Source organism: Henckelia pumila, chromosome 3, assembly GCF_033568475.1.
Source record: "Henckelia pumila isolate YLH828 chromosome 3, ASM3356847v2, whole genome shotgun sequence".
NCBI lineage: Eukaryota > Viridiplantae > Streptophyta > Magnoliopsida > Lamiales > Gesneriaceae > Henckelia > Henckelia pumila.
In genome coordinates, this window is record NC_133122.1 from 148,965,215 (window position 1) to 148,984,822 (window position 19,608).

Below are 19,608 nucleotides of genomic sequence, written 5' to 3' on the forward strand. Positions count from 1 at the left end.
TTTAGCATATCTTGTTTATGAGAAACCAATGGTTTCTTTATAGCCTTCACAATTGGCCCTTGAATAGCAGCCCATAATTGAGTTTGAGCTTGCATACATCCTGTAATTCGATTAGATACTTTGATCCGATCAGCTTGTTTTAACCTGCTGGCCATTTCAGCATTAATGACTAACTGGTTGAACTCGGTTTGAAGCAACCCAAGGTGTTTCCTGAGATGCCTCTGCATTTTCATGATGGAATCCACGTCACCGCCTTCCATCTCTTGTTAGAAAATCTGCAAGAATATTTTCATGAGATTTAATAATAACAATATCAAAAATATAGTTTTGACATAAAGCTTGCCATCTTAATAATCTAGCCTTCTCTGGTTTAGATTCAATTTTATTTCTTAAGAAAACTTTTACCTGGGTATTATCAACTTTCAAAGTAAATTTTTTAGCAAGTAAAAATAAAGGCCATTTATCAAAAGCCTTTTTAACTCCGTAAAATTCCTTTTCGTTGATATGCCATCCGATACCCTCAGATTCTGTAAAAAGGCTGCTACAGTATCTGCATGGTACTTCCCCATCTAGAGTGAGCTTAGTAAGGACTGCAGCCCACCAATCGTCGCTTGCATATGTAAATACCACCAACTCATCTTCATCTACGGGTATAGCCATTTTCGGGAGTTTCTTACATATCTCCTTCAGTTGGGTTACCCCTTTAGTATGTTCATCGGTTCATATAAATCTTGCATCCTTTTTTAATAAAGGACTGAACACCTTTCTGTATATTGCTAAATTGTTTATGAACATTCCTGCAAAATTAACTACTCCAAGAAAACTTTGGAGTTGTTTTACGTCTTTTAGTTTATCTGGAAAATTCTGTACCTTTTTCACAATATGGGGTTTGTAGAATTATTCCAGATTCATCAATTTCAATACCAAGGAATTCAATTTTCCTTGTTGCTATGACTGCTTTATTTTCAGATAAAACAAGTCCTTCTTGTTTGCAAATTTTAGAGAAAATCTCTAAATGTTTAACATGTTCATCTATGTTTTTTGATGTTATAAGAATATCATCAATATAAAAAAACATGAAGTTGAAATAATCTTTAAACAGATTATCCATCTTTCTTTGAAATATTTGGGGTGCATTAGCCAATCCCATAGGCATAACTTCCCAAATATAATGTCCTTGTGGTGTAGAGAAGACTGTGAATTTCTTACTGCCTTCTTCCATCCGAATCTGGTAAAATCCAGATTTACAATCAAATTTTGAAAACACCGTAGCATTTCGTACACAACTAATTAGGTGTTATCTACTGGGTATGAATTACCCATCAAATTCCAAGATTTTATTAATTCCTTGGTAATTAATAACTAACCTGAGTTTTTCTCTTTTTATTTCACCATGATTTCTGACCAGAAAACCTGGACTACTATATGGTGACACTCCTTCTTTGATTAGACCAAGGTCTAAATGTTCTTTGATAATCATTCTCATATCCCTTTGATCTGTTACGTTCATCGGGATAGGCTTATATCTAACGAACTCATAGTCTTTTCCTTTCTTTAAAGTAAGGCTGACTTTGAGTTGATTTTTATCCCACCATGCCAAAGGATGCTCATTATAACTTTTCTTGAGCCTCTTTTTGATATCTTCAAGGGATATCTTGTTCTCCAACTCTATATCCCTATGGGTTAGAGTTACCTTGAGAAGATCCATATCTTCTATTTGGAGTTCTTGTTCTCTTGTTATTTTCAACATAGTTTCTCCAAATCTCCTAGAATATTTCATCTTTGGTGAAAAAGTTTTCCTTCACCACGTGGCTGCGGAACAATATTGGAATTTGTCTATAAAAGACCATCTTGAGTCGTTGAACGATAATCTTATGATCGCAAATGCTAGTAAACATAAGTCGTCTTAACTCGTTATCTTGTGTGTACTTTTTAAACATTTGTAAAAAGTTATTTCCTAACAAGATATTGGCTCCTGTATCATGAAAATATATTGGTGGCGTCTTTACCTTGTACCAAGGAGTCTGGCCTGCGCCTCCCATAAGGATCTCTGCTTGTTTTATTCATCTGCAAAGAATTAGAATTATTTTCGAGAAATCTCGTCCAACAATTTTTGGAAATTCTTCTTCACAATCTGTAGGGAAGACTCCTCTTTTTGCTGTACAAATTCCCGCTCCTGAATCAATATAGGCTGCAAAGTATTCAGCCTTATATTGTTCATACAACATCCCAATTGGAATGTATATGGAGAAAGGACTTGTTGTCATTTAAAAGGATTACTAAATGGCCCCGCCATTTTTAATAGGCTGTGTTGTAACTTAGTAATCCGATTAAGACTATTTAGCCTTAATCTTTCTAAGGCTTCAGTAGGTAGAGTATGGTTACTCTTTTCTACTTCCTCAATGCGTTCTAGTAAATCATGCTCATGGTTTACTAACTTCAAGAATTGTTTCTTCCTCTGTTTGTGAACATAGTTTTCAAATCTGGTTAAGGGATAATCCCTTATCCAATTTTCTTGATTGGCCATCTTGTAGAATTTTTATTGAATTCTCCAATTTTTATCTTTTTCCATAAACTCTCTTCCTCTTTCAAAGTGTTTTCATGGTTTATGGTCCTCAAGAAATTCTAGACCAAGAATGAGTTGATCTACTTCTTTTCCTGGAATTTCACATATTTGGACTTCCAATTCTCCAATATTTATCACTCCTTGGTAAGTTCTTTTTTCTTGTTGTTCCAAATAGTAAATTGAGTTACAAGGGAATTGGTTCCGATGACTTGTAATTTCGAATATTATTTACCTCTTTCCATCCTTCTGGAGATCTAAGTTTTCCTATTATAGAAAACTTATTTTCTTCTGGTGGAATTTTCTGAATAGGAGATTTTTCCCATCTACGACTTGTCATTCGATTACCCTGAAAGGATCACCTTCTGGGTTCTATTTTATGTTCTCTGTATAGAACCGGTTGGTCTTGAATTTGAATGTCTGTTTCCTGAATTAAGGGAAACTCGATTCTTTCTAGGTAGATTGCTTGAGCAACCTTTTCAAAAATCTCTGAAATTTCAATAAACTCATTTCTTATAAATAATTCTGAATGGTGAGTATTAGAAAGAGCATATGAAATTTGATATGTAATAGAATATGGTCTATTACCTTCTTTCATTAATCGTTTTTCCTTGAAATTTTGATGCAATGTCAAGGCTCGACTAAAATCTATGTCGGCTAAATTGTAGGCTATTCTTGGATAGATAACTCCTACAATTTTTTCTGCACATAAATTTCCTAAGATAGTTTCCAGAATACCATCTTGTATATTTTCCATTCTTTTATCGCATACTACGATGTCTATGGGTGAATCTATTCCTTCTTTAAAAGCAGCTTTGATCATTATTTGGATTGCTCCAATATGAATCCAGGACATCGTCTTTGCTACTTCATTTTTCAGCTTTTGCAATTCTTCTCTTATTTCTTCAAAAGGAATTAATTGCATTTCAATCTGATTACTAGTTAATTCAATAAGGATTGCCATTTCCCTTCTGGATACCTTGTAAATCAGATTGTGTTTTCTTTGTCTAAGGCCCAGGTTTCCTAAGACTCTTTTCACTTGTCCTGCCGAAAATCCTTGATATTTCAGTAGAGTAGGATTTTCTCTCATAATTCTCTGGATCATATTATGAGATATTGTAGTTTGACTAAAAAACCCAGCCAAACTCTCATGTGTTTCTTGTCGAAACACTTCCTCTTTACTCTGATTCTGATTCATCCTCAGTTTCTTATAGTATTTCTTCCTCGTATATACTTTCGTCTGAGGGTATATCCTCAAACTGATATACTTGGACTAGATCTTGAAAGAAAACCCGCAACATCCATGTATGGTGTTGCTTCAAAGAGTTTGACTCATTTCTTCTCATTTTCTAGACAAGTTGTTGAGATATGTCCTCTTGCTCCACATGTCCAGCAGTTACAATCCTTAAAACTTTCACTTGCTCTCGTATGAGTTCTTCTGAAAGTTCTTCTGGATGGTATTCTTCCCCTGTTTTGAGATGAACTCATTGCTGGGGATGCTCTTGCAGGTCCACTTCTATTTCCTGATCTATAAGATCTGGCCTTTTGTTTGGACCAAACTGTTCTTGGTTTCCAAGAACTCCTCATTCGTTTGTTTAGGGATAATTTCTAAATTTCTTTCTTTTAAATCCTTGTGATCTGTCCCCAATGATTGTTGGGAGATCATTTTCTTTACAACATAAAGGAGTACGTTTATTTATACCCCTTATTTTTTGTAGTTCTTTTGTAATGCTTTCATGTGACACCATTCTGCCAATTTTTCTTTTAGAAAAGAGGCATGTCTTGCCAATGTATATGGATTACCCAGAACATATTCTTTTATCAATATTTCTTTCCAGGGACTTGGCATTTTTGCAAAAAATAGCTGAATAGCTACGTTTTCCTCGACTCCCGAATTCCATCTATATTTGGTGAATAACATAATATATTCATCAACTAGACATATATCGTGCAACTCGAGACTATACAGAGCTTGAGTATATCTTCTCTTTTTCTCTGTATCTTGATTATTGAAATAGTCTACCCCTATAAATTGTGCTTTAAATAGAGTAGCCATTCTTCCTCCAATCTCGCTTAGGGATTCTCCTGCTAAGACTGATTCTTTGGTTTCTGGCATGGTCATTTCTCAAGCTATCTTGACCGATCCCATTAGACTCATTTCTAGGAGTTTAATGAATCATTCTTTATTGAGATCTAATGTTCCTGCTGCAATTCTCATAGCTGACGTCCAATCATTTACGAGATCTTCCCTATTTTTAAAGTCCAGAACATCAAGGTTTAACATAACCCCATAAGGATGTATCGGATCTAAAACAGTTTTCCCGTAAGGAGTTTGATGGAGTGAGATTTTACTTCTTCTTGTCCTTGTTCCTGCTGGATGAGAATTTTCTGCAACGTGAAATTCACTATATGGTTCTTCTGTTTTAACCACATATCTTGATGGATTCCCTGTAGGTTGCTCACCTTTAAGGGAATTCATCTTTAGATCTACTACCTTAAAATTTGCAAATGAATCGGCAAGGTCTTGCAGATCTTCAAGATTTAATCTTTCTAAAGTAGTCATCAGATAGTGTTTTTCTCTGATAATGCTTTTATAAGATTAATCATCATTTCTTCATCAGTTAAAGGTTTTTGTACTATTTTGATTTTACCTTATGATGTAACAAGGGTTCGGTACCAAGCGAGAGTGGTAACTTTCCTCCTTTCTTAGAACTCGATGTTTGTTCTAGTTTCTGGATTTTAATTTTAAGATCCTTTAGATTTACAAGAATTTCTTCTTGTTTTTTAAGGATTTCTTCAATTTTTCGAGGTATTTCATATAGCTGGATGCTATAATATTGTACCGTCTTTTGTATTTCTCTAAGATCTCCGGAGAGTTTAGAGGAATCTGGTGCGATCTCTAAAAATTTAAAATTAGAAATCATATTTCTTACTCTTTTCAGAGTGTGTAAAAGAATCTATTTTATATAGATTCACTTGTTTATGAGATTTCATATAAATGAAATCATTCTTGTTCAAACATTCGTTTGAATCCATGTTTGGTTGAAAATCTCTTTCTCAACAATGGAGAGTATGATTTAATGAATAATATAAAGTTTGAATAAAATTACAAAGACTCTGATACCATTTTTTGATCCATAAGAGATAAATTAAAATAAAATATTAATATAAGGGTAGTATAGGAAATTTTTAGTTTGAGAGACATATCAGAGAAACTGTTTGTTAAATGAGGGATATAATTAGGAACGAATAAAGTGTTAGTATATTTTTGAGAAAATTTGAAAACTTTAGGAACATATTCTGGTTTTATCCCGTCTTATCGCATGACTTCCGATGTAACACCCGGTATTTTAAATACGTAAATCCGCCTGCATAATTAGGATATTTAATTATTTAAATTTATGATTTATGGGTTAAATAATTATGTGAATTATTTATGCATAATTTAATTTATTTTTAAGCATTTAACCCATAATTAGTGATTTTTATGATTTTTAGTATTTTTATTATTTAATCGCGTAGACGGGACCGTGGACGGACGAGATGACAAATTTTCACCCAAATTATTTTATGAGCCTTTTTAGAGCCTTAAAATATTATTTTGAGTTTTATTATCTCAAAATTTTAAGTATTTAATTTTATTTAATTTTAGGGGTCATTTTTATCCAAAATTAGTCAAAATATTGACTTTTTAGTATTTTTAAAATCCCCTTAAATTAATATTTCGAGATTTTTCTTATGTTATCAGATTTTTAAAGTTTAATTAGGAGCTTAAGTTTTGTAGTTAATATTTAAAACCTTTTATATTTAATTACTAAACCTATATTTTAATTAACACAAAAAATAAAACCTAATCTACCCAACCCTACTAGCCGATCACTCTTCTTCCCCCCATCAGCCGTCACCCTCACCTCTCAGCTCTTCATCATCGGCCATCACCATCCAAGAAGCTTTAGCCGTGAGTTTCTAGCTCGAAGTCATCCCGTCGTCGCCCCGTCGTCCCGAAGCCCGTCGTACACGTTTTTAGCTCTATCAATCGGTGTTAAGGCATGATTTTCTTCCCTTTTAAATCCTATATCAGTGTATGTATGTGTGTGGGTGTGTAGTGCCGAGATTCAACGTTTTTGACAGCAAGTTTTTCAAATCCTTTCTCTATTGCACTCGGTTTGGCTTCATGGTGTTCATGCTCACGTTTTTCATGTCCATGGCTAGGTGGGCTGCTGGTCCATGGTTAGAAGGGTTCCTTGGGGTCCCTAGGGTCGAGTGGTAGGGTCGGACAAGGGCTGGAATGGGCTAGGATCGGCCTGGTTCGAATTGAACCATGACTGCCGATTTTCTGCACAGATTAGGGTTTTGGTGGAAGGCTGCGTCGGGTTCCTGGTTCCTGGCTGCATGGGGCTGGGGCCTGGTCAGGTTAGGTCCGCCCGGACGTGGGCTACGTCCGGGCGGCGGCGCTCCGGCCAGGGGCGGCCGGAGCCGGCCGGCAGCAGGCCAAGAAGGCCTGCTGCTCTCGGCCGAGACAAAACGTGAGAGGGGGGAGTCGGGTTAGGGTTTCTGGAGGCTTCCGGGTCGGGTTTTGGGTCCGGGTCGGGTCAGTAGGTTAGTGGGTCGGGTTAAGTGGGTCCGGGTCCGGGTTATTTTAATTGGGCTCGGGTATTTTTATTTTTAAGTTTTTAAGTTAATTAGGAGTTAAATGGGCTAATTAAATTCCCAAAAATTTAATTAGTACCATTTAATTTATTTGGGCTTCATTAAATTATTTGGGTTAATTTAATTATTTTTGGGCTTTTAATAATTTTTTTATTTAAATTTTTAAGTTGGCCAGAAATTTTTATGGGCTTGGGAGCCCATGAAAGTTATTGGGCCTGTTATTGGGCTTTTGGGCCCATTGGGCCAGGGACAGTGTTATTGGGCCTAATTTAGTCTTAATGGGCTTTGGTTGATTTATTGGGCCAAGTCTTAAGTTATTGGGCTTGCTTGTCTAGGGCCAGCAGCTGAATCAAACCATGAGAAATTGCATGTGTCCTGAGTTTATATTTAATTATTTTTATGCATGAAAAGTTATTTGAATATTTATATGATATTAGAAAATAAATTAAATATAAATGAAGGACACACAATTTATTTAAGTACATGCATTCATGAAATCAATTTTTATGCTATGATTGAAATTCTATGGTTGAGCAAATAAAAATATTTTAGGTGGAAATTGAAGTAGTGTGGCCATTTATGTATGGGCAGTTTCTGCCATTTATGTATGGGCAGTTTTCTGCCATTTATGTATTGGTGGTTCGCCACCAGCCTCGTACGATGGTTTCTTAGACTGATCAGTCGCACTATAAGTATGGGTCACACTTACGGATAGGACCATTCGATGTTCAAAAAATAAATGCTCAACAACTCAAGTATGTATGATATTATGTATGTTATGTATTATGTTATTTATGTTTATTTATGTAAGTTATGTTATGAAATTTTTAAGCATGCTCATTCACGTATATGTATGTATTAGTATTAAATTGTTTTAAATTATTTTGAACCCTTGTTAGTATGCATGTTGGGCCTCTAGGCTCACTACACTGATATGGTGCAGGTGAGTATGTAGAGGAGCAGGTTACCCCTACCGGTGGTGAGGACGTATGAGCAGTGCTGCAGTAGCCCCGTGACCGTGACAGCTTCTGAGTCACCATGCTTGAGTCTTATGATACATTTTATTATTTTTTTTGGGTTGAGTTGTTTGGAATATTTTATTAAATAATTTAGTGCATGCACACTTTTTATTTATTTTAATTATGCAGTATATTTTTAATTTATAGGGTTGACTCAGATATTTATTTAATTCATAGAATGCATTTTATTTAAGTATTTAAATTGTTTATTTATATAGTCATGAATTTATTTTAAGATTTTATTCTGTGCATATATGTATGGGCATATATGTACATATTTTATTTGGTAGTATAAAAAAAAAAAAAAATTTCCGCATATTTATTTATTATAGAGTTAGGGTCGTTTCAGTTGGTATCAGAGCACGATCCTTGGAGGGGTCACTACTGCTATGCTAGCTCAGAAATCCACGCTACCGGTCTGTAAGTTTTAAATGTTTATAGTATGATTTAATTTCTAGAATTTAAGTTAGCCTTAATTTTAAACACTTAGTTATGCATGGCGATTTACGTAAATAAATATGTGGTGGTGCAGAATGCCTCCCAGACCAGTGAACCGACGTGGGAGACCTCCACCTCCACCTCCACCTCCACCGCCACCTCCGCAGCACCCCATGACAGCACTGGAGCAGGCCAGTGCGACGATGATGGCAGGGATTACTGCTCTGTTGGAGCAGCAGGCGGCACGTCCCAGACTGTCCCATGAGGAGGACGTCGCAGAGAGGTTCCAGAAGAAGGGGCCTAAGGAGTTTTTGGGGACCACCGATCCTTTGGTGGCTGAGGGATGGATTCGCTCTCTTGAGTCCATCTTCGATTATATGGGGATCACAGACACCGACAGGGTGAGCTGTGCTACGTACATGATGAGAGGTGATGCAGCCCTTTGGTGGGAGGGTGCAGTTCGAGGAGTCCATCTACCTACAGTGACGTGGGCCGAGTTCAGGCGTATCTTCTACGCCAAGTACTTCACTGAGGATGTGCGCAGTCGCATGATCCGGGAGTTTATGAGTCTCCGTCAGGGGGACAGGTCTGTTGTGGAGTATGTGAGCCAGTTTGAGAGGGGCTGTCACTTTGTGCCCATGATTGCTGATAGCCCGCAGGAGAAGATGCGTCAGTTTGTGGAGGGCCTGAAGGCTGAGATCAGGCATGATGTGCGTATGGCAGACGTCTTTACATACGAGTCTGCAGTGAGTAGAGCCTTGCGTTCTGAGGAGGGTCGGAGAGAGATCCAGAGGGAGCAGCAGGGGAAGAGGCAGCTTCAGGCTGCATATCAGCGTCCATCTTCGCAGCCACCTGCAAAGAAGCAGTTTACAGGGCCATCTAAGGGCCCGAATCAGCAGAGGCCTCAGGGGAAGCCACAACAGCAGACTAGGGGCGGGGCCCCTACTCCAGGGAGATATCCAGTATGTCCGAAGTGTCAGAAGATGCATTCCGGGCAGTGTCTATTGGAAGCAGGAGTCTGCTATCGTTGCAAGGAGCCAGGGCACCAGATTGCCAACTGCCCGCAGAGGCAGAACGTCAGTGGACGAGTATATGTGATGCAGGCAGAGGAGGCAGACCCAGATACCTCCTTGATTACCGGTATACCTAACCCCTAGAATATTTTCAATTCTTTGCATTTGTTTATTGCGATTATATCTGAATGCCTGTTACTTGAGTTTAACTATCAGCATGCTAGAATAAGAATTTTGTTTCTTTGTGATTAGAATTAAGGATTGTAGTGTTTTAACCTTGGGAGCATAGTGGTATGAATTGTTGGGAATCTTCTGCGTGCAGGGAGAATTCTAGTTGGAGGCAACTCCACGTTTGCGTTGCTAGATTCAGGAGCCACGCATTCGTTTATCTCCCGAGATTTTATCAGACGGATAGGCATTACACCGGAGGTTGTCGACTGTGGTTACGATGTTACCATGCCATCCGGACAGATTATCACTACCACTAGTGTCATCAGGGATCTGGAATTGGAGTTGCAGGGACACTCCATTCGAGCAGATCTAGTGGTTCTTCCATTGACTGGGTTTGACTTGATTTTGGGTATGGACTGGCTATCAGTTAATGGAGCTTCGATTGATTTTCGACGTAGGACAGTGTCAGTGAAGCCAGCAGGAGGTGAGATGTTTACTTTCTTTGCATCTCAGTCTAGCAGTATTCCTCAGATGATATCACTTGTTCGTGCGAGGAAACTGTTGCGCCATGGATGTCAGGGTTTTCTTGCTAGTGTGGTCACTACCTCAGATGTTTCTAGCAGATCTTTATCAGATATAGAGGTGGTACGTGACTATCCAGATGTTTTTCCTGACGATGTTGCAGGAGTTCCACCAGTGAGAGAGGTGGAGTTCAGTATTGAGTTGTTGCCGGATACTGTGCCTATTTCTAAGGCACCGTATCGACTTGCTCCTACAGAGATGAGAGAGTTGAAGGAGCAGATTCAGGAGCTGTTGGAGAAGGGTTTTGTTCGTCCTAGCTTTTCTCCATGGGGAGCTCCAGTGTTGTTTGTGAAGAAGAAGGACGCGGGTCATACCGATGGTCAGAGTCCAGTGGCTGAATCACTCGGAGGAGAAAGCTACTTGGGAGACCGAGGAGGATATGAGGACTCGCTACCCGGAGTTGTTCGGGTAAGTACTTTAATTTCGAGGACGAAATTCAATTTAAGGGAGGGAGAATTGTAACACCCGGTATTTTAAATACGTAAATCCGCCTGCATAATTAGGATATTTAATTATTTAAATTTATGATTTATGGGTTAAATAATTATGTGAATTATTTATGCATAATTTAATTTATTTTTAAGCATTTAACCCATAATTAGTGATTTTTATGATTTTTAGTATTTTTATTATTTAATCGCGTAGACGGGACCGTGGACGGACGAGATGACAAATTTTCACCCAAATTATTTTATGAGCCTTTTTAAAGCCTTAAAATATTATTTTGAGTTTTATTATCTCAAAATTTTAAGTATTTAATTTTATTTAATTTTAGGGGTCATTTTTATCCAAAATTAGTCAAAATATTGACTTTTTAGTATTTTTAAAATCCCCTTAAATTAATATTTCGAGATTTTTCTTATGTTATCAGATTTTTAAAGTTTAATTAGGAGCTTAAGTTTTGTAGTTAATATTTAAAACCTTTTATATTTAATTACTAAACCTATATTTAAATTAACACAAAAAAATAAAACCTAATCTACCCAACCCTACTAGCCGATCACTCTTCTTCCCCCCATCAGCCGTCACCCTCACCTCTCAGCTCTTCATCATCGGCCATCACCATCCAAGAAGCTTTAGCCGTGAGTTTCTAGCTCGAAGTCATCCCGTCGTCGCCCCGTCGTCCCGAAGCCCGTCGTACACGTTTTTAGCTCTATCAATCGGTGTTAAGGCATGATTTTATTCCCTTTTAAATCCTATATCAGTGTATGTATGTGTGTGGGTGTGTAGTGCCGAGATTCAACGTTTTTGACAGCAAGTTTTTCAAATCCTTTCTCTATTGCACTCGGTTTGGCTTCATGGTGTTCATGCTCACGTTTTTCATGTTCATGGCTAGGTGGGCTGCTGGTCCATGGTTAGAAGGGTTCCTTGGGGTCCCTAGGGTCGAGTGGTAGGGTCGGACAAGGGCTGGAATGGGCTAGGATCGGCCTGGTTCGAATTGAACCATGACTGCCGATTTTCTGCACAGATTAGGGTTTTGGTGGAAGGCTGCGTCGGGTTCCTGGTTCCTGGCTGCATGGGGCTGGGGCCTGGTCAGGTTAGGTCCGCCCGGACGTGGGCTACGTCCGGGCGGCGGCGCTCCGGCCAGGGGCGGCCGGAGCCGGCCGGCAGCAGGCCAAGAAGGCCTGCTGCTCTCGGCCGAGACAAAACGTGAGAGGGGGGAGTCGGGTTAGGGTTTTTGGAGGCTTCCGGGTCGGGTTTTGGGTCCGGGTCGGGTCAGTAGGTTAGTGGGTCGGGTTAAGTGGGTCCGGGTCCGGGTTATTTTAATTGGGCTCGGGTATTTTTATTTTTAAGTTTTTAAGTTAATTAGGAGTTAAATGGGCTAATTAAATTCCCAAAAATTTAATTAGTACCATTTAATTTATTTGGGCTTCATTAAATTATTTGGGTTAATTTAATTATTTTTGGGCTTTTAATAATTTTTTTATTTAAATTTTTAAGTTGGCCAGAAATTTTTATGGGCTTGGGAGCCCATGAAAGTTATTGGGCCTGTTATTGGGCTTTTGGGCCCATTGGGCCAGGGACAGTGTTATTGGGCCTAATTTAGTCTTAATGGGCTTTGGTTGATTTATTGGGCCAAGTCTTAAGTTATTGGGCTTGCTTGTCTAGGGCCAGCAGCTGAATCAAACCATGAGAAATTGCATGTGTCCTGAGTTTATATTTAATTATTTTTATGCATGAAAAGTTATTTGAATATTTATATGATATTAGAAAATAAATTAAATATAAATGAAGGACACACAATTTATTTAAGTACATGCATTCATGAAATCAATTTTTATGCTATGATTGAAATTCTATGGTTGAGCAAATAAAAATATTTTAGGTGGAAATTGAAGTAGTGTGGCCATTTATGTATGGGCAGTTTCTGCCATTTATGTATGGGCAGTTTTCTGCCATTTATGTATTGGTGGTTCGCCACCAGCCTCGTACGATGGTTTCTTAGACTGATCAGTCGCACTATAAGTATGGGTCACACTTACGGATAGGACCATTCGATGTTCAGAAAATAAATGCTCAACAACTCAAGTATGTATGATATTATGTATGTTATGTATTATGTTATTTATGTTTATTTATGTAAGTTATGTTATGAAATTTTTAAGCATGCTCATTCACGTATATGTATGTATTAGTATTAAATTGTTTTAAATTATTTTGAACCCTTGTTAGTATGCATGTTGGGCCTCTAGGCTCACTACACTGATATGGTGCAGGTGAGTATGTAGAGGAGCAGGTTACCCCTACCGGTGGTGAGGACGTATGAGCAGTGCTGCAGTAGCCCCGTGACCGTGACAGCTTCTGAGTCACCATGCTTGAGTCTTATGATACATTTTATTATTTTTTTTGGGTTGAGTTGTTTGGAATATTTTATTAAATAATTTAGTGCATGCACACTTTTTATTTATTTTAATTATGCAGTATATTTTTAATTTATAGGGTTGACTCAGATATTTATTTAATTCATAGAATGCATTTTATTTAAGTATTTAAATTGTTTATTTATATAGTCATGAATTTATTTTAAGATTTTATTCTGTGCATATATGTATGGGCATATATGTACATATTTTATTTGGTAGTATAAAAAAAAAAAAAAAATTTCCGCATATTTATTTATTATAGAGTTAGGGTCGTTTCAGTTGGTATCAGAGCACGATCCTTGGAGGGGTCACTACTGCTATGCTAGCTCAGAAATCCACGCTACCGGTCTGTAAGTTTTAAATGTTTATAGTATGATTTAATTTCTAGAATTTAAGTTAGCCTTAATTTTAAACACTTAGTTATGCATGGCGATTTACGTAAATAAATATGTGGTGGTGCAGAATGCCTCCCAGACCAGTGAACCGACGTGGGAGACCTCCACCTCCACCTCCACCTCCACCGCCACCTCCGCAGCACCCCATGACAGCACTGGAGCAGGCCAGTGCGACGATGATGGCAGGGATTACTGCTCTGTTGGAGCAGCAGGCGGCACGTCCCAGACTGTCCCATGAGGAGGACGTCGCAGAGAGGTTCCAGAAGAAGGGGCCTAAGGAGTTTTTGGGGACCACCGATCCTTTGGTGGCTGAGGGATGGATTCGCTCTCTTGAGTCCATCTTCGATTATATGGGGATCACAGACACCGACAGGGTGAGCTGTGCTACGTACATGATGAGAGGTGATGCAGCCCTTTGGTGGGAGGGTGCAGTTCGAGGAGTCCATCTACCTACAGTGACGTGGGCCGAGTTCAGGCGTATCTTCTACGCCAAGTACTTCACTGAGGATGTGCGCAGTCGCATGATCCGGGAGTTTATGAGTCTCCGTCAGGGGGACAGGTCTGTTGTGGAGTATGTGAGCCAGTTTGAGAGGGGCTGTCACTTTGTGCCCATGATTGCTGATAGCCCGCAGGAGAAGCTGCGTCAGTTTGTGGAGGGCCTGAAGGCTGAGATCAGGCATGATGTGCGTATGGCAGACGTCTTTACATACGAGTCTGCAGTGAGTAGAGCCTTGCGTTCTGAGGAGGGTCGGAGAGAGATCCAGAGGGAGCAGCAGGGGAAGAGGCAGCTTCAGGCTGCATATCAGCGTCCATCTTCGCAGCCACCTGCAAAGAAGCAGTTTACAGGGCCATCTAAGGGCCCGAATCAGCAGAGGCCTCAGGGGAAGCCACAACAGCAGACTAGGGGCGGGGCCCCTACTCCAGGGAGATATCCAGTATGTCCGAAGTGTCAGAAGATGCATTCCGGGCAGTGTCTATTGGAAGCAGGAGTCTGCTATCGTTGCAAGGAGCCAGGGCACCAGATTGCCAACTGCCCGCAGAGGCAGAACGTCAGTGGACGAGTATATGTGATGCAGGCAGAGGAGGCAGACCCAGATACCTCCTTGATTACCGGTATACCTAACCCCTAGAATATTTTCAATTCTTTGCATTTGTTTATTGCGATTATATCTGAATGCCTGTTACTTGAGTTTAACTATCAGCATGCTAGAATAAGAATTTTGTTTCTTTGTGATTAGAATTAAGGATTGTAGTGTTTTAACCTTGGGAGCATAGTGGTATGAATTGTTGGGAATCTTCTGCGTGCAGGGAGAATTCTAGTTGGAGGCAACTCCACGTTTGCGTTGCTAGATTCAGGAGCCACGCATTCGTTTATCTCCCGAGATTTTATCAGACGGATAGGCATTACACCGGAGGTTGTCGACTGTGGTTACGATGTTACCATGCCATCCGGACAGATTATCACTACCACTAGTGTCATCAGGGATCTGGAATTGGAGTTGCAGGGACACTCCATTCGAGCAGATCTAGTGGTTCTTCCATTGACTGGGTTTGACTTGATTTTGGGTATGGACTGGCTATCAGTTAATGGAGCTTCGATTGATTTCCGACGTAGGACAGTGTCAGTGAAGCCAGCAGGAGGTGAGATGTTTACTTTCTTTGCATCTCAGTCTAGCAGTATTCCTCAGATGATATCACTTGTTCGTGCGAGGAAACTGTTGCGCCATGGATGTCAGGGTTTTCTTGCTAGTGTGGTCACTACCTCAGATGTTTCTAGCAGATCTTTATCAGATATAGAGGTGGTACGTGACTATCCAGATGTTTTTCCTGACGATGTTGCAGGAGTTCCACCAGTGAGAGAGGTGGAGTTCAGTATTGAGTTGTTGCCGGATACTGTGCCTATTTCTAAGGCACCGTATCGACTTGCTCCTACAGAGATGAGAGAGTTGAAGGAGCAGATTCAGGAGCTGTTGGAGAAGGGTTTTGTTCGTCCTAGCTTTTCTCCATGGGGAGCTCCAGTGTTGTTTGTGAAGAAGAAGGACGTGGGTCATACCGATGGTCAGAGTCCAGTGGCTGAATCACTCGGAGGAGGAAGCTACTTGGGAGACCGAGGAGGATATGAGGACTCGCTACCCGGAGTTGTTCGGGTAAGTACTTTAATTTCGAGGACGAAATTCAATTTAAGGGAGGGAGAATTGTAACACCCGGTATTTTAAATACGTAAATCCGCCTGCATAATTAGGATATTTAATTATTTAAATTTATGATTTATGGGTTAAATAATTATGTGAATTATTTATGCATAATTTAATTTATTTTTAAGCATTTAACCCATAATTAGTGATTTTTATGATTTTTAGTATTTTTATTATTTAATCGCGTAGACGGGACCGTGGACGGACGAGATGACAAATTTTCACCCAAATTATTTTATGAGCCTTTTTAGAGCCTTAAAATATTATTTTGAGTTTTATTATCTCAAAATTTTAAGTATTTAATTTTATTTAATTTTAGGGGTCATTTTTATCCAAAATTAGTCAAAATATTGACTTTTTAGTATTTTTAAAATCCCCTTAAATTAATATTTCGAGATTTTTCTTATGTTATCAGATTTTTAAAGTTTAATTAGGAGCTTAAGTTTTGTAGTTAATATTTAAAACCTTTTATATTTAATTACTAAACCTATATTTTAATTAACACAAAAAAATAAAACCTAATCTACCCAACCCTACTAGCCGATCACTCTTCTTCCCCCCATCAGCCGTCACCCTCACCTCTCAGCTCTTCATCATCGGCCATCACCATCCAAGAAGCTTTAGCCGTGAGTTTCTAGCTCGAAGTCATCCCGTCGTCGCCCCGTCGTCCCGAAGCCCGTCGTACACGTTTTTAGCTCTATCAATCGGTGTTAAGGCATGATTTTATTCCCTTTTAAATCCTATATCAGTGTATGTATGTGTGTGGGTGTGTAGTGCCGAGATTCAACGTTTTTGACAGCAAGTTTTTCAAATCCTTTCTCTATTGCACTCGGTTTGGCTTCATGGTGTTCATGCTCACGTTTTTCATGTTCATGGCTAGGTGGGCTGCTGGTCCATGGTTAGAAGGGTTCCTTGGGGTCCCTAGGGTCGAGTGGTAGGGTCGGACAAGGGCTGGAATGGGCTAGGATCGGCCTGGTTCGAATTGAACCATGACTGCCGATTTTCTGCACAGATTAGGGTTTTGGTGGAAGGCTGCGTCGGGTTCCTGGTTCCTGGCTGCATGGGGCTGGGGCCTGGTCAGGTTAGGTCCGCCCGGACGTGGGCTACGTCCGGGCGGCGGCGCTCCGGCCAGGGGCGGCCGGAGCCGGCCGGCAGCAGGCCAAGAAGGCCTGCTGCTCTCGGCCGAGACAAAACGTGAGAGGGGGGAGTCGGGTTAGGGTTTTTGGAGGCTTCCGGGTCGGGTTTTGGGTCCGGGTCGGGTCAGTAGGTTAGTGGGTCGGGTTAAGTGGGTCCGGGTCCGGGTTATTTTAATTGGGCTCGGGTATTTTTATTTTTAAGTTTTTAAGTTAATTAGGAGTTAAATGGGCTAATTAAATTCCCAAAAATTTAATTAGTACCATTTAATTTATTTGGGCTTCATTAAATTATTTGGGTTAATTTAATTATTTTTGGGCTTTTAATAATTTTTTTATTTAAATTTTTAAGTTGGCCAGAAATTTTTATGGGCTTGGGAGCCCATGAAAGTTATTGGGCCTGTTATTGGGCTTTTGGGCCCATTGGGCCAGGGACAGTGTTATTGGGCCTAATTTAGTCTTAATGGGCTTTGGTTGATTTATTGGGCCAAGTCTTAAGTTATTGGGCTTGCTTGTCTAGGGCCAGCAGCTGAATCAAACCATGAGAAATTGCATGTGTTCTGAGTTTATATTTAATTATTTTTATGCATGAAAAGTTATTTGAATATTTATATGATATTAGAAAATAAATTAAATATAAATGAAGGACACACAATTTATTTAAGTACATGCATTCATGAAATCAATTTTTATGCTATGATTGAAATTCTATGGTTGAGCAAATAAAAATATTTTAGGTGGAAATTGAAGTAGTGTGGCCATTTATGTATGGGCAGTTTTCTGCCATTTATGTATGGGTGGTTCGCCACCAGCCTCGTACGATGGTTTCTTAGACTGATCAGTCGCACTATAAGTATGGGTCACACTTACGGATAGGACCATTCGATGTTCAGAAAATAAATGCTCAACAACTCAAGTATGTATGATATTATGTATGTTATGTATTATGTTATTTATGTTTATTTATGTAAGTTATGTTATGAAATTTTTAAGCATGCTCATTCACGTATATGTATGTATTAGTATTAAATTGTTTTAAATTATTTTGAACCCTTGTTAGTATGCATGTTGGGCCTCTAGGCTCACTACACTGATATGGTGCAGGTGAGTATGTAGAGGAGCAGGTTACCCCTACCGGTGGTGAGGACGTATGAGCAGTGCTGCAGTAGCCCCGTGACCGTGACAGCTTCTAAGTCACCATGCTTGAGTCTTATGATACATTTTATTATTTTTTTTGGGTTGAGTTGTTTGGAATATTTTATTAAATAATTTAGTGCATGCACACTTTTTATTTATTTTAATTATGCAGTATATTTTTAATTTATAGGGTTGACTCAGATATTTATTTAATTCATAGAATGCATTTTATTTAAGTATTTAAATTGTTTATTTATATAGTCATGAATTTATTTTAAGATTTTATTCTGTGCATATATGTACATATTTTATTTAGTAGTATAAAAAAAAAAATTTTCCTCATATTTATTTATTATAGAGTTAGGGTCGTTTCATCCGAATCACTAAAAACAATACATGAACCTCATTCGGCTATACCTTCATCGTCCACAAGTCCAGCGAGCACCATTTGCGACTCATCGCTTTCGGTGATTTTGAACAAACCATCACCTCCTTCTACGGTTCTACCATTGGCTTCGAACAAGCCAACACCTCCTTTCGTCCGTGGCTTCTAACAATCCATCGCGAACAGGAACAAACACCATTTGGATAGAAGTTGCAGTCCAAGCTCTTTCAAACATTAATGCAACAAAGAAACCAATACAATGGCTCTCTTTCTAGCAAAACAAGCTCTTAATGACTGACTTTGTTGATGGAATTACCTTAACAAGTTCATTTGTATCCTTTTAGGTTGCAATTGGATTGATAGATTTGAAATTAATATATTTCGATTAGTTTTATTATCTATAATGAAACAATAGATTAAAATTTTAAACCAAACCTTAATTTTTTAAACTATAAGCATGTAAGAGGTATATTTGAAGTTTGTTGACTTACTTCTCTAAGGGCATCTCCAGCCCTGTTCTCCATTTTGGAGTACTTTATTTTCCAAAATATTACTATTCAATTCTCTATTTCAAAAATCTTCTCCAACCCATATTCTCTATTTTTAATAAAATTCTTTATTTTATTATTTTTTAACTCCAAATTAATTAATATAAGAAAAATAATAATAATATAAATAAACTAAATTAAATACGACTCGATTATTTAAAAAAAACAATACATTTATTTTACATCAAATTGCAAACATTCACAAAACAGAAAACTACATGCATAAATTGAGATAATTATAAACTACAAATATAATTAAACACTAATATTCTGAATTAGACACTAATTTTCATTTCAAAAATTTTATTTTATTTAATTTTTTTGGTATTTTTTAGTCACGATCTTATTATTATTATTATTATTATTATTATTATTATTATTATTATTATTATTATTATTTGTCTTCAATATAATTTAATTATAATAAATTAAAAAATATTGAATACATTTTAAAAAAACATTTTAATAAGAATAAAATATTGAATACATGTTAAACAAACCAAAAAAAAATAAAG